Source organism: Panthera pardus, unplaced genomic scaffold, assembly GCF_024362965.1.
Source record: "Panthera pardus isolate Hobbes unplaced genomic scaffold, ASM2436296v1 HiC_scaffold_8, whole genome shotgun sequence".
NCBI classification, from domain to species: Eukaryota; Metazoa; Chordata; class Mammalia; order Carnivora; family Felidae; genus Panthera; species Panthera pardus.
This window is the reverse complement of record NW_026527013.1, coordinates 150664242-150680705: the sequence shown is the minus strand read 5'-3', so window position 1 is coordinate 150680705 and position 16464 is coordinate 150664242. Positions and strand designations below refer to the sequence as shown.

At 37.9% G+C, this 16464-nt stretch overlaps 1 protein-coding gene across 1 annotated transcript in view; it reads left to right on the top strand.

Annotated features, from left to right (window-relative positions):
- The window catches only part of MTPN (myotrophin), a 58396-nt gene that overhangs the window by 17291 nt on the left and 24641 nt on the right, over positions 1-16464 (top strand). The window lies entirely within an intron of this gene.

Below are 16464 nucleotides of genomic sequence, written 5' to 3'. Positions count from 1 at the left end.
TAAATATTTTAAAAAAACAACAAATAAACATAATGATACTCTAATGGCCACCATGTAATATTAGGTTATTTGCTGAGTACTTTGTCTACATTTTCTTTTACTTCTCATAAACATTTGATTTTAAAAAGATACCATGAAACATGGTTTTTATGGGTAAGGTAAATGAAGGTTGAAGAAATTTAAGTCATGTGCCCAGGGTAACCAGGCTAGTAAATGTCAGACCAAGATTTGTCTCTAGATCTGTTGGATTCCATAAACCACTCATTCCATTATATGATGAGTATTTTTGAAAGACTGAGGGAATAGAGAAATGGAGTTTCGTTTTTTGTGTGACTTAGTACAAACCTGTTGTCAAGAGAAAGTTTTAGAACCACGGTGACCGCACAGCTCATGCTATGTGAATGACAGCCATTATTACTTGACTTCATGAACTTGTCTTTTTTGTTCACTTCTGTACGTTTCTACCATGTAGAATGATGTCTAGCTCTTAGTGGGAACTCATAAATATTTGTTGAATAAATGACCAAATAAATGGCTAGTGAATGAAAAATATCTTTAATGCTTGAAGGTTTTAGAAAAGATCTAGAGCTGTGCATATGATGCTAAGAGTTTATATAGAAAGAGCCTGTAGCTATTCTCTATCCAGAAGATGAAATCAAGGATCAGATTAAGGAGTATCAGCTTGAGCTGAAAGTCATTGGCAAGATTTGGAATCTAAATGGCAGGAAAAGAAGTGTCCACATTCTGAACAGGAAGGAAAGTGTTAACAGAGACAGTGAACCAGTTGACCTTCATCTTGGCATTAGCAAACTGGCAGAAAAGGGGTCTGGATCTGGGTGGAGGTGGGGGAAGCTGGGACACTGTCTTGGGATTTAACTCTTGTCACCCAGTACATTAGGGATGTTCTGTGTTCATAAATGCTTTTAACTGCTTCTCAGGTATAATACAAAAAATAAGGAGATCAAATAAAAGAGATGCCAGGCCACTTTGATTTAATCATGTAAATAATCATTTCAAGCTTCATAATTGAAAAATAGTTTGTCATTATAAGACTTCTTTACCTTTGACATAGAACATTGCTCACTGTTTCTTTTATAATTTGTTATTCAGGAGGAACCCGTCAAATTATTAGAGTACCTCCAAAACCAGGTATTAGTTGGCCAGTTTGCTTAAAATGACAGATGAATTCAGCACCTGCTTGGACTCCTAGACTTTGACTCAAAATATTAAGACTTATTTTTTAAAATAAGCTTGGAGATTTCTGCAGTTAGTCCTGAAAGTGTTGTACATTGTTCTTAATTCTTGTTCGTTCCACATGCTTTTTATAAGGATATATTTTGAATAGGTTTGTGAATAATTATTCTAAAGGAAATAATGGAGTGTGTGTGTGTGTGTACATATAAATACTGGATTTTTTCCTTAAAATTGTTAAATGAACTCTTATTATTGATTTTTACAAAACTAGAAAAATAGACCTTTGAATTTGAATTCAGATGTTGTGAGGTTAATTTTCTTTGGAAACAAGGTGGATTGGATGAGGTTTCTGTACATTTTTTTCAATGGATTTTTACATTTGTAAAAATTGTCATTACCTTGTAGCCAATATGGAAAGTTATCAGAATTAGTACTTAGAATTTTTGTTGTTGCAAGATCGTGGTAAAATTATAAATGTTTTCAAAGTCCAGTGTGAAGCAAAATACTGACTTTTTAAAAATTTATTTTAGAGAAAGAGAGAGAGAGAGAGAGAGAGAGAAAACCAGTGGGGGAGGGACAGAGAGCGAGGGAGACAGAGAATCCCAAGCAGGCTCTGTGCTGTCAGCATGCAACCGGACGCACAGGGCGTCATCTCAGGAACCCATGAGATCATGACCTGAGCCGAAATCAAGAGTTGGGTATTTTTTTTTAAATTTTTTTTTAATGTTTATTTATTTTTGAGACAGAGAGAGACAGAGCATGAACGGGGGAGGGTCAGAGAGAGAGGGAGACACAGAATCCAAAGCAGGCTCCAGGCTCCGAGCTGTCAGCACAGAGCCCAATGCGGGGCTCGAACTCACGGACCGTGAGATCGTGACCTGAGCCGAAGTCAGATGCCTAACCGACTGAGCCACCCAGGCGCTAGAGTTAGGTATTTAACTGACAGAGCCACCCAGGCACCTCAATAACTGACAGATTTTTAAAAGCCATGTAATTTTACATTAATTTAACTAGCATTTCACAAAAGCTGTGGTTTTCCACGGTTTTGGGTCTATCCATAAGTAATATTCTTACCTTTAATATAATAATTTTTTTACCTTTATTTTCAAAATAGTAATTCCAGTATTAAGCTCTTCTTTGCTTCGTCGGTAATTTAGAACATTTACTGTTGGTTTGGTTGTATGCTATTTTTGTTTGTCCCTTTGGTTTTTTTGGTCCTGGTTTGTGTTTGCACTAAAGCTTTTAGTATTAATTTTTAGTTTTTATTGCATTGGGGTTAGAGAACCATAGGTTCTCTACGGTTTAAACTTTGGAATGTATTGAGGTTCTCTTTGGTCTGTTATAATCAAGTTTTGTTAATCAGTGGAAGTCAAAGGTGTAGTTTCCATAAAGCACAAAGTTCAATATATATTAATTCCATCATAGTGATTATTAATCATGCCTGCCATATCCTCACCCACCAAAGACTGAGCTTATTGTGATAGTCCCTCACTACAATGCTATGTTTGTCCCTTGTTTTCTTGGTATTCTTCAGGTAGATTCACGACGAACAAACATTTTTAAAATGTTGGATGGACATCTTTTTTGCATATACTTTCCTTTGTCTTGAATTCAACTTTGTTGTATATTAATTTTTTTTTACATTTTAAAATTTATTTTTGAGAGAGAGAGAGACAGAGCACAAGTGGGGGAGAGGCAGAGAGAGAGGGAGACACAGAATCTGAAGCAGGCTGTAGGCTCCGAGCTGCCAGCACAGAGCCAGACGTGGGGCTCGAACCCACAAACCGTGAGATCATGACCCGAGCTGAATTCAGACGCTTAACCGACTGAGCCACCACAGGCGCCCGTATTGATATTAATTTTTTAGAATATGTGCCTGATATATTTTTGCCCATTCGTTTATGTTTTTCACACTTTCTCATATTTTGTTTGTAGGTGTGCTCAAGTAGCAGCTTCTATTTGGATTTTTGTTTGCCTTTCTTTTTGTTAATGTTACTTAACAAAATCCAAGATTCATTCTTTATCTTTAAAGATAACCTGACCTAGTTGCCTTTTTTGTGGAGCAAAACCTTGTAAGTTATTAATTTGGTTATTCAGACCTTGGGTATTTGGCAGATATTTTCTTTTTTTTAATTTTTTTTTTTTTGATGTTTTATTTATTTTTGAGACAGAAGGAGACAGAGCGTGAGCAGGGGAGGGGCAGAGAGAGAGGGAGACACAGAATCCGAAGCAGGCTCTGGGCTCTGAGCTGTCAGCACAGAGCCTGACACGAGACTCGAACTCACGAACCGCGAGACCATGACCTGAGCCGAAGTCAGACGCTTAACCGACTGAGCCACCCAGGTGTCCCGGCAAATATTTTCTTGAAAATGAAGTTAGTGAGCCTGTCAATTCAAGGAAAACAGCTAGTAGTTTTTATAGCCAGTGGTAAAATTCAAGCTTTAAAAGAAAATTCAAATTTTGGAACATTTATATCTGCCAGCTAGAGCCTGACAGCTTTCCAATACTTAGTTTACTGATGAGATTGGAAGTGTCATCAATGAATATGATTGTTTTGATACTGAAGAAAGAAATGTGTCAACATTTGGAATATCTACATCACTCAGTAAACCAATATTTTCTAAATGACCAATGCATGACATTACAAAATCATGCATATATAAAAGATCCATTCAAATTGTAAATTGATGGTTTTAATGTAAGAGTATGAAATTCATTGATACAGTGTCCGATTTCCACAATGTAAATAATTAACAAACTACCACTTGTTGAGTTTTGGTGTAGTGTTAGAGAAAAGCCATAATTAACTGAAAAGGTTGTTAAAAGCATGTTAAATTTTTTACTTGTTCAACTACATATCTGTGAGAGGCCAAATTTTCATCATATATTTTGGCCAAAACAATATGTCAAAACAAATTGAATGTGGAAGCAGATATGAGAAGGCAGCTGCCCTCTATTAAAACAAACATTACAAAGATTCCCTGCCCCCCCCCAAAAATGTAATACAGTGTCACCCTTCACTTTTTGGGGGGAGAAGGAGAGGAGGAATATAGTTATTTTTTATTTTTAAAAATCTCATTTACGTTAACATGCAATGTGCTGCTTTTTGTTATTTCTAAATGAATGAGTAAATATTTTAAGTTTTTTACTTTAATTTCTAACTTGATAAATAACCATAGATACAACCATTATAAACAAAAACCCTTTGGGATGCTGAGAGTGAAGTGCCCAAGACTTCACTGCTCTAGACGTCTTAAGGTGCCGCTTACCTCCTCCTTCTCCCCTCCTGGGAACCTCAGTGGTGTATTTTCTGATTTGCTGGTACCCAAGGCTGCCTTTGCCTTCACATGAGTGTTGATTTGCTTGGTGTGGAATGCATGAGTCATAATTTATTCTCTCTCAACTGCAGATCAGAGATTCTCAACCTTCTGCCTACCTTCAGCATGTCTAAAGGACACCTCATACATCCCCCATTAGTGTTGCTGTCAATAACTCTCCTCAGAGGGTTATACCTGATCCCCAAGTCCTCTCTGGATATCATTACTATACATAGCTTCTTTCTCTTGTCCTCTGGAATCCAGTGTTGTAGAGAGAGACCAGGCTAATTTAATTTTCTTTAGAGTTAATGTATTTTTTTATTTTATTTTTTTTTTTGTTTCTGTCCTTGTAAAACAGAAATTGCAAAACTGTATTACTGGGCAGGGAGAGTGGTGTGGCGGGGGTGTTCTATTGAATTTTGTCCATAATACAGTGAGCTTTTACGATCTGCAGATCTGTGGGCTCAGGTTTTTTGTTTGTTTGAGCCCAAAAAAGTTTACTTTTATAACTATTTCCCTTTGTTCTGACTTTGTGTCATTTATAGATTTTTACTTTACTGTCTTTATATCATTTTAAGCATTTTCATTTATCACCTCAGTATTCTGGGAGAATTTCTTAAGCTTATTGTCAATTCTTTAATTACGTTTTCTTAATTTAGAGTTGGTAGGGCTGCCCAGCTCTCCTGATGTAAGTGCAGATTTTAATCTTTCAATTGCAGTTTTAATTCTCCTGCCAGATTTCACTTTCTCAGCCAGCTTCCTGTTTCCATCATCCTGGATCTCATTTTGTTCACTTTGCATGTTTGCTTGTTTTCTTCTTAAGATAACTTTTTTCATAGAAACAATGTCTTTTGGATTCCATCTTGATCACTCTGAGTGCTTTCTAAAATTAAGTTTCTTGAGTCTTCAGTATGATTTTTCTTTTGCTGTAGTTTTCTTGTAGTTTTCATACACACACGCCCCATATTGTTTTTCTTCTGTTACTTATCCTTGAAAGGGGAAGAAAGCTGTCCAGACTGAGGGTGTGCAGACACACAGGACGTGAGGATTGCTCCTGACCACACATATCACCTGTCTTACACTAGAAGAATTCTAGAGTCTGGTGGCTCTGTTGGCCTGATGTGATATCTTTTATATTCTCTGTTGCCTCGTTCTAAAACACTACTTAAAAAATTCTAACTAGGGGCGCCTGGATGGCTCGGTCAGTTAAGCGTCTGACTTCAGCTCAGGTCATGATCTCACAGTCCGTGAGTTCGAGCCCCGCATCGGGCTCTGTGCTGCCAGCTCAGAGCCTGGAGCCTGTTTCAGATTCTGTGTCTCCCTCTCTCTGACCCTCCCCCATTCATGCTCTGTCTCTCTCTGTCTCAAAAATAAATAAAGGTTAAAAAAAAAATTAAAAAAAAAAATTCTAACTTGAGGCAGGAATGTGCCTTCGGTCTCTCTGTGACTCTGTCTCCACATAAAGTGGTTGATCCTTCGTGGGTAGAGAAATAGTGAATCACTTTTGTTTTCCTCCAACGGAAGTGGATTCTGCCACCAAGAGGAGACAGTGGGGGAGAAGAAACTTTTAGTAAACCTTTTCCCAGAGGGAATAAATGATTGAACAAGAGAGTGACTTTTTTTTCTCTCTTGTAAAAGAAATCGAGAAGCAGGCGGTCCACGCCTGGTGCAGTGGCTTCATGGTCATGAGGTACTCAAGCTCCTTTTCGCGTGAGGTACTTGAGCTCCTCCGTTCTTAGTCACTTCTGTCTTCAGGATCACCTCATGGTCAGAATCGCTGCTGGAATTTCAGCCACCATTCTCTCATTCAAACAGGAACAAGAGAAGTAGATCTTCCAGTAAGTCTTTGAGGCACCATTCAACTTGTGTTCTCACCTATCGGCTCCTCCTAGGTACTGAGTTGCTGGGAAATGTGTGGTAGCTGAGCACATTGCCAACTTAATCAAGTCAGGATTTGTTGATAAAGAGGAAGGATAGAATGGTGATGGAATAGGTAATCTCTTTGCCGCAGTGGCACTATAGTAGGGCAACATGTAAGTCAATCACAAGGGCATGCTTCAGTAACACTGTGTAGTTCACGTAGTTGGCCAGTACAGTTGGTTTTCTGAGCTTTTTTGAGTTGTCTGTCTCTGTTTTCACAAAAGTTGAGGCAGGCACATCAGGAGTGTGTCCCTGAGAATCTATTACTTGTACTGGAGGTCAGTCTGCTTTCCTTTCCAAGTTTGTGGACACAACTTGGATGAAGTGAGAACTTCCAGACATTTAGGATTAGCATTGGGGTTTAATGTGTTCCTGTTGGTTTTAATTTTTTACTATTTTCATTACATTGTGGTAACCATGAGTTACCAGAGTGGGGTAACCATGCCAAGGAAAGAAAATATGGAATATTCTGGTTTAATTTAATGTGAGCAGGTCTGGTTTTCTTGGAATTTCACCATTTTATGTTCTCCAACTTCAGCATAGTATAATTCTGTACTACACATTCTGGTATTTTGACCCAGTCATATTTTAGTTTCTGTCGTAAAGCCAGGCATAGGCAGTGACTGTTCTTGTTTTTCTAAAGCACATAATCAACCTGTAAGTTACCCTTCCCCCTTTTCACCAAGGCACAGTGGTAAGGCTTTCCTCCACCACCACCCCTGCCCCGCATTTTGTGACCCAATTTCAGAGATGTTAAAATACAGGAAAATGTGTGCTTTTGAATGGATGGAATATGATATTGTTACGTTCTATAAAATAAGAACTTCAGTGGTATAGGGTATTTGGTATTAATCTACATGTCCAGAATTAGGAAAATATTTAGGTAAACCGGGGCACATCTGCTTGACAGAATATTATGTAGCTTTCAAGAAAGATAGCAAGGTATCTCATATGATGTATAATAAGTAGTGTGATTATAACTTTTTTAAGTAACTACTTTCACAGGAAAAAATGTAAACCAAAGTACAGCAAGGTAGTAATAATGGTTGTATTTTAGATGGCAAGACTCACTACTAGGAGAAAGATCTTTTATTTTTCCAAATTTTATTTAATGACCGTATTACTTTTTAAGTGTATTTGTGGTGGTCATGAGGTTGTTTGTAACACTTATGAAGGGATCAATTAGAAATAAATCCTGCTACGCTAACTTCCCTTTTTTTTTTTTTTTTTTTTGTAGTTCCTAGACCATTAGATAAAGGAAATCTCAAACATTTCATTGAAATTTTTATGTTTTAATGTTATGCTTGGATGAATGATGGTAAAGGATGATTGGATAAGAGTGTAATGAATGAGATTCAAGACTGAATGGCGGTGGTATCTAAATGAGCTCTTTCTTTATGTAGCGAACTGAAGGAAGTTTCCTGAATACTGGTGGGGCTCATTCCTCAGTCTTTTCTCTTTTTCTAATAAATGTCTTAGGTCACATGATGAAGATACGTGAGGTACAGCTAGATGGAGGATGGGGATCAGAACTAACAAATTCCTTTTAATAAGAATCTAGAAAGAACTTGGCAGCCTAGAAAAATAAGATGACCATTATAAGATGAAATTTAAGAGCAATTAATATAATGTCCCTACTTGTATACTCAGAAATACCAGTAACTGAAGGTCAGGATAACAACAAATCATATAAAAAGATTTCACTTTAGTTATAATGTGATATGGCTGCTAAACATAATTGGTATATTATACCTGTTCCATGTGTCCCCAAGGAATAGAATTAGAACTGGGAAACAGTGGATTTTCCAGCATTTTAAAGGAATGAGCTGATCAGTAAGATCTTGAATTGCCTTTCATTAGAGAGGTTCAGTTTTAGGTTGGGCATACACAGGCAAGGATTCCAACCCAGAGTGAGTGGTTGGGTTGGATGACCTTCAGAGTCCTTTCCAACACTGAGACTCTGACTTTCAGACACACTAATAATGTTTTTAAAATACCTCTATGGGGAGTGATAGTTGTCATGGTAAGCAACGGGTTCCATAGTGTGACAAAGATAAATGTATAAACAGTATAAATGACTGCCCCAATTCATTAAAATGGGCTGTAAGGCACCAGTTGCCCATAGACATTACATATGCAGTAAATATAAATAAGGCATGGCCCTTTTTTTAATGGAGTTTTCATTGAAGTATGTAAGTAATAAATACACGATTGAAGAAAGGTAAATGTAGTGTAGTAAGAGACATCAACAAGAACTTTGAGGATTAAAAGGAGGGAATTCTCTATCAAGAGTATCAAGGAGAGAAAAAAGTATCAGGTAAAAGTGTGACAAGAGAAACATAGGTCTCGGAGAGTAAGTGGCATTTTAGCAGATCAAGACACGAACGGAAGTGGGGTAACCATGCCAAAGAAAGACAGCAACATGAAGGTTCCCGGAAGTGGGAGAGCACTGATGTGTTGGGAGCATTGTATATATGAGATGAAACAACCAGAATGGCAAGTTGGTGTTGAATGGAAGACGACTTGAGTGTCATGCTGAGGATTTTCTGTTCAACAAAAGGGAGTAGTTGAAATTTTTTGAGTAAAGGAGGAGCACGATCGGTCTTACTTTTTAGGAACATTGATTAACTTGATTCACGTTTGTTGAATTGTTGAATGTGGAGAAATTGCGTAGAAAGCTATTCAAATGAGAACTGTTGAGGCCTCTATTAATATTAATAAAAGCATTTGGCATTATTGAGTGCTCACTATGTGCCAGGAACTTTACATTATTTCAGCAAAGACTCACAAATGTCATGGGATCCGTACTTTTCCAAAGTATCACCTCCTAGATTTCTGGGAGGAAATTCCTATGGGAAATCCATACACCATAATAATTAATCTCTCCAGGCATATTCTCTTGTATACACATGTGCTGCATTTACCCACACTCTCCAAGTTACATCTTAATATGGCATTTTATAACCTGCTATCATAGTAATTTAGCAATCACAACAAATAATTATTGAGGTTGAGAAGTACCACATTTGGCATTGTGGTAAAAAATACGTGTAAGATGTAGTCTCTGACTCCTAAGGTAGGCATAGACCCACAGTTCCACTTTTTTGTACCATCAGCATGCCCAGCTAGGAATATGGCTACTTAGTAAATACTAGCTGATTTATTGATATTAAAGATAGAACTAGACCGTTACACCAATCATTTTCTAGACAGATAAAAACATATCAGAATAACAGAGGCTCTTAGTTATTGAGAACAGTGATACTTGAGAAATGAAGCATGGATATCTTTCACAAATGCCAGTAATGTCATTTAATTTTTAAGAAGTTGGAAAACCTGTCCAGTGTCCAGCCCTAAAATGTCATGCTCTAGTGTTGAAATAAGTGATATTATAGTAATTAAGTTCTTCCCTTAATATAGACTCACCAGTGTATTGACATAAATTAGTCATGCATTATCACTTTTTTTTTTTTAATTCTAAGAATGATTTTGATTAAGGAGCAAGGTAGAGTCAGAGCAGGTAGTCTGCAGTTTGTTAGAATATAGGGTAATCTTAAAACTCTTCTTGGGTTCCATTTGATTTAGAATTTCACAGAGACTTTTTCCTCCACCATAATCTAAACCCCCCCATATTTGAGAGGCACCAGGAATCAACCTATCCTAAAGCATTTCATAGTCACTAACGTGGTTCTGGATGGAATGTATTAATTTAAACTCTCACCAGAAACTATTGTGAAGTAGAGGGCGTCTGAGTGGCCCAGTTGGTTAAGGGTCCAACTTCGGCTCAGGTCATGATCTCACGGTTCATGAGTTCAAGTTCCACATCAGGCTCTGTGCTGACAGCTCAGAGACTGGAGCCTGCTTTGGATTCTGTGTCTCCTCCTCCCTGGCCCTCCCCCATTCATGGTCTGTCTTTCTGTCTCTGTCTCTGTCTCTCAAAAATTAACATTTAAAACATTTTTTAAAAAAATATTGTGAAATAGTATTATATCTGTAGTATATATTACTTACATATATATTACATATGTGGAATATGCCATATATAGAGAAAATAAGAATAGCTTCATAACAACTTACAAGAAAAATACTGGCAAAATATAATTTTAATAAAAATCTTTGTTATGTATTGAACGGTTAACAGGCTTTGCTGTTGCAGTAAAGACAAGAGAGTAAAACAAAACTGGATAAATCACTCTTGCTAAAAGGGAAAGGTGAAGCTAGGCAAGCCTTGATGTGATGATAAATTAGGTTTGTCAGTCTGCATTACCTCAACTGTGTATGGTCAACAAAAGCTTTGTGCAGAGTTATTTGTGACCTGCATGGTTCTTTACACACATACCATGATGAGAATTTTATTTCTGCCAGACTCTGTGACACGATATTATTGCATGGTAATGTCTTTAAAAACATAGGTACACTTTGTTGCCAAGGAATTGTTTTGTTATTCCAAAAAACTTTATAGTCAGGGTATTCTGATGTAGATACTGTTACAAGACTGTATAAGGATGACTGAACTTCTCAGCTATTTAAATTATATATGATGAAAATCTGAACTCATAATCAAGATTCCCCAAATTTGTTTTAAACACCTGGTAGACGTGGGTGAGTCAGGAAACAGAAGCAGTAGTCAGGTAGGAAGAAAACTACCAACAGTGTGGTGTCACTGAAGCCAAAAGAGAGTCTGTTTAAAAAAGGAAGAAGTGATCGACTTAGTCACTTTTGGGAGGTCAATTAAGGTGAGTACTGAGGTAACCTCTGCATTTTGCAACAAGGAAGTCATTGACCTCAGCAAAAGTGGTTATGGTGTAGTGTTGAGGGTGGAAGTCAGATTAGAACGGAAAGTGAGAAATCGGAGATAACAAATACAGACGATGCTTTTGGAAAATTTAGCCACAAAAGGGGGAGGAACAACAATAACTAAAAGGTCTAGGAATGGGTCTAAGGAGAGGTTGATGTGTTGCACTTTGCTTTTTTAGTCAAAGAGTGTGTGTGGCAGGTACTGATGAAAAAGAGCCAGTACAGGAGTAGAGGTTGAAAACACAAAAGGTAACAAACAAAGGAGTAAGTTTTCTCAAAAACCAAGAAAGGATGATATCCAAAACATAGGTGAGAGATTGCCTTTAGATAGGAGGAGAGGATTTGTCAGCTGTAGGAAGGTGAGGTGGAGAAAGTTCCTGAGAGAGTGCCTGTCTGAAGGCAGTCTTCTGTGTAAAAAGTATATGATGAGGTTATCTGCTGAGAATGAAAGGGAAGGAGGAGATAGAGAAGTCTAAGGTCTTTAAAAAGTGAAAGAAACTTAAAATAGTCTCTGTGGAAAGTGTAAAAGCAAGGGAAAAAGGAAAACATGGTAAGATTGCCTTGTAATGCTAAGGGACCCCTTGAGATTGTACATCTTTCTCTAAGCCCAGAATCTGGGAGACAAAATTAGTGTTAGATTTTTCTCCTTAGCTGGTAATGTTTCATTAAGTTGGAATCAAGATTACAGAATAGGTGTCTAACTTCTCTCTGGTGATGTCACTGATGTCTACTGTGTGGGCAGAGGGTAGGGAGAAAGGAGCTAGATACAGCACTATCATCCTTCCCTATTTTACAGCGACTACTGCGGTTACCACGTATCAAGACTGCTGAAAACCTAGTGAAATTGTCATTCAGATCCCCTACATCAGTAAACACGCCATTGATCTCAAGTTACTGCTGCTGCTACCAGATAACTAATGTATTGTCCGTGTCTGCTTGAAACGGAAGGTGTTGTTTATGGCTTACTTCCAAATCTAGTACTTGAGCAACCTCACCATTTCTCCAAACGAAAGCTTTATTATATCAGTGTTTACTATATGTTAGAAACTATACTAGGCATTGGAGATGCAAAAGTAAATAAGAGAGACGTGGTATCTGACCTGTGTTCATAGAGGATACAGATACAGACAGTTTGAGTAGAATGTGGTAAGTGTTACAACACGGGGAGATGCAAGGTGTCTTGGGCACACCTGTGAGCTCACATTACTCCAAGTTGAGAAGGTTAGAGATACTTTCCACGAGGTTTATTAAAAACCGGCTTCTGAAGGACTAGTAAGAGTTAACAAAGGACAGGGGTGGGGCGGTGAAGTCAATTCTTCACTGTGAGAATTGAAGTTGAAAAGGTAGTCACCAGATAGATCACTCTAGATCTTCTGAACTGTGTTGTTCAGAGCAATGAATAGTCATCAGAGGACTTTTTAAAAGGTAATGCTGTGATCACATTTTGTGTTTAGCAGGTTCCCTGTCGTTGCCTGTAGTAGCAGTTTCCCTGTAGTTGTAGTAAAGAATCGAGTAGGCAAAATAATGCTAGAAGTACTGATAAGGAGATTTTTCCCAGAAGTTCAGACAATTGTTTTGTTCTCTGAAGCTGGTAGGGACCACATTGATCTTCTCTCATACCACTTTAAAACTTCTTGTTCCATATAGTTAGTTGAGGTATAGGACATAGAAGGCAAGAGCTTTCCTTTCATCACTACCAGGGAAGGAACTTGACCTCAAATAGCTTTTGCTCTTTAAGTCTCCCATGAAGGTTGTTGGTCTCCCTTGCCCCCATTCTACCTCAACTGTTGCTTTGTTAGCATCCCATTTTGTAACAATGAGCCACAGAAATTTGATTTCAGGAAAATCTGTTATTGAGGTATAATTAAACAACAGACAGATGTTAAAGTGTACAATTTGATCAGTTTTGACCTGTGTATATTTCTCTGAAATCATCACCTCAATCAAGATAATGAACACATCCATCACTCTTACTGCCTGCCCCTTCGTAGTCCCTCCCTCCTGTTGTCCTTCCCTCCCCCCTGTTGTCCTTCCCTCCCCTTCCCCCAGGCAACCACTGATTCACTTTCTTTCACTATACATTAGTGATAAAAGTTTGCATGTTTTGTAATTTTATGCCAATACTGTATTTTCTTGATTAGTTTTTAATAATCCTTGGAATCAGGCAATACTACTAGCCCTCCAACTTGTTCTTTTTCAAAGTGATTTTGGCTAGTCTAGATTCTTTGCATTTCCAGAGGAAATTTAGGGTCATTTTGGCAGTTTCTTTAAAAAGCCTGCTACGGTTTTGACTGGTATTGCATTGAATCTACACATCAATTTGGGGAGAATCAACATCTTTACAGTATTAGGTCTTCTAACCCACAGACGTGGTATCTCTCTCCATTTCTTTAGGTCCTCTCTAATTTCAACAAATTTGGTAGTTTTCCGTGTATAAGTGTTCCACATTTGTGTTAATTTATCACTAAGTGTTTCATCTTTGGATGTTATTGTAAATAATATTGATTTTAGTTTTGATTTGCAATTATTCATCAATAGTATATAAAAATGCAGTTGATTTTGTATGTTGGTTGTTCTGTCCTGCAGCATTCCTAAAGTTACTTATTTAGTAGCCTTTTGGTAGATTCCATAGAATTTTCTACATAGATGATTGTGTCACCTGCAAATAAAGATAGTTTTACTTCTTTTTCCTAAAACGGATGCTTCTCATTTTTTGGAAGAATTGATATTACTCTCTTTTCTTAAATGTTTGGTAGAATTTACCAGTGTAGCCCTCTAGGGCCTGGGAGTTTCTTTGTGGGAAGATAATCAGTAAAGTCTGATAGTAGCACTTTGTGTCTTCACTGTTTATTTTTCCGATCACTCTGGCTAGAGATTTATCAATTGTACTGATCTCAGAGAATTAGCTTCTGATTTTTATTCTTTTTCTGTTTTCCATCTCATTGGTTCCTGCTCTTTTTTCTTCCCTCTGGCTTACTTTGAATTTAATCTGCTTTTCTAAAAATAAACTTTACTTTTTGGAGCATTTTTAGGTTCACAGCAAAATTGAGTAAAAGGTACAGAGATTTCCATATACCTTTTGTTTTCACCTTAGGTTTTTTTTTTTTTTCATTTTTCAAGTTTTTATTTAAATTCCAGTTAACATCAGTGTAATTAGTTTCAGGTGTAGAATTTAGTGATTCATCGCTTCCATACGACACCTGGTGCTCATCCCAGTGCCCCCTCCTTAATCCCCGCCAGCTGTTTCCCCATCCCCCACCCCATCCTCTCTGGTAACCATCAGCTTGTTCTCTGTGGTTATTAAGTAAAGGGTCTGTTTCTTGGTTTGCCCCTCTCTCTCTCTCTCTCTCTCTCTCTCTCTCTCTCTCTCTCTCTACCTATGTTCATTTGTTTTGTTTTTGAAGTTCCACATATGAGTGAAATCCTCTGGTATTTGTCTTTCTCTGACTTATTTCACTTAGCATAATACTCTCTAGATTCTTAAAGTGAAAGTCCAAAACTCATTATTTTGAGGCCTTTCTCCTTTTCCAATACAGGTCTTCCAGTACCATAAATTCCTCTATAAGTACAGCTTTTGCTAAGGCCCCACAGAAGCGGACCCTTTCTTTGCTGTCAGTCATGCAGAGCCTTTCTGGTGTCGTCATTTTTTGTCTGCCAAAATAAGAACTGTAAAGGCAGTGTCTGCAGCGATAAAGAAGAAAGTTTAAGCTCACAAGTCCATTTCATATGCATTTTCCAGGCTCATACCAAGTGGGGAAGGAAGAGGTCACTTATTTGGATTTGGGAAGATATCTTTGACAAAGCCCTCTTATCGATGGCTTACTACAAGTAATACTTTGCTTTTCTCACTGAAAAGACCTATCCCGTTAATGCTCTGTAGTTAATAATGGAGGGGACCTATTACCAACGTAAGGGGAACTAGTTTCATCGAGAATTGTTTAAGCAGTGTCTCTTTTTGCCTCCAAGGCTCCCATTTGTGCAGTTGTGAATAAAGGCTAAGGTGGTACGCCAGATTGCCCAGACTATTTAAATTTGTTTCTGGAGAAAAAGTATATTACATTCAATCATACCTTTAAATTTCAGCTGTCCTGCAGAAACCTGCCTTAACTCAATTTTGGAATAGTCTTTTAGGGCCAGTATAAACCAACATCAGGGATCCACAGAAATAATAGTTAACCCTCATTAGACATTTTGCCATGTGTCAGGACCTACGTTAAATATTTTGCGTGGGTTGTCTTAATGACATACGTGTAAAACCTTATGAGGTCTAAGCATTTTTATTCCCATTTTACAGATAAGGAAACAGATTTGGAAAGTAACCCGTCTAAGTCCCACAGCTAAGTAGTAGAGTCGGAGCTGCAGCCCAGCCTCTACTGGCATTAGGCAAGTTGTACACCTGTCTCCTATATCGGTGTTTGAAAAGGCAGCTGGTAGTGGCCATGAAATGATAGGGTTCTGAACTGCTTGAGTCGGAATATGACTTGATGAGTTAACCAAACCAAGGTAAGTGAATAATATAGCAGTTGAGGATATAAATTCCTTCAGGCATTTTGCTACTCTAAAATCTGAACTTTCCTTAAGAAAGAAGGGGAAAATATGGGGCGCCTGGGTGGCTCAGTCGGTTAAGCGTCCAACTTGGGCTCAGGTCATGATCTCACGGTTTGTGGATTCAAGCCCCACGTCGGGCTCTGTGCTGACAGCTCGGAGCCTGGAGCCTGCTTCGGATCCTGTGTCTCCCTCTCTGCCCCTCCCCCACTCTCACTTTGTCTCACTCTCTCAAAAATAAATGAATGTAAAAATTTTTTTAAAAAGGAAAGAAGGGGAAAATGCTGCATTGGGGGCAACATGGTGGTATAGAAAGAGAATGAGTTTAGATCTCACTTGTTACTAAGCCCCATTAAAAAGTTAGTTAACCTCTTTTCGCTTCAGACTTTTCATTTATCAAGTGGAGATTTTCTCCTTTTAGGATAAAGATTGGAGATTATGTGTATAGCACAGTGCCAAACCTGTATCAGCTGATCAGTAAAGAGCCTGGTTGCCTTTGTTATTGTTAGAATCTGTTAATTCTCAGTGAATGAAAACTTTTGTTTTTTTGAGGCCTTAGTAAGTTCATTTTCTGACACAAGCCACTCCCCATCCATCACCAAGATTCAGTCCTGTTCTTCTGATAAGTGTTTGTATAACACTGAGTTCCTTTCCTTTATAGCAATTCTGTTTTGACATTCTGTTTAGTCCT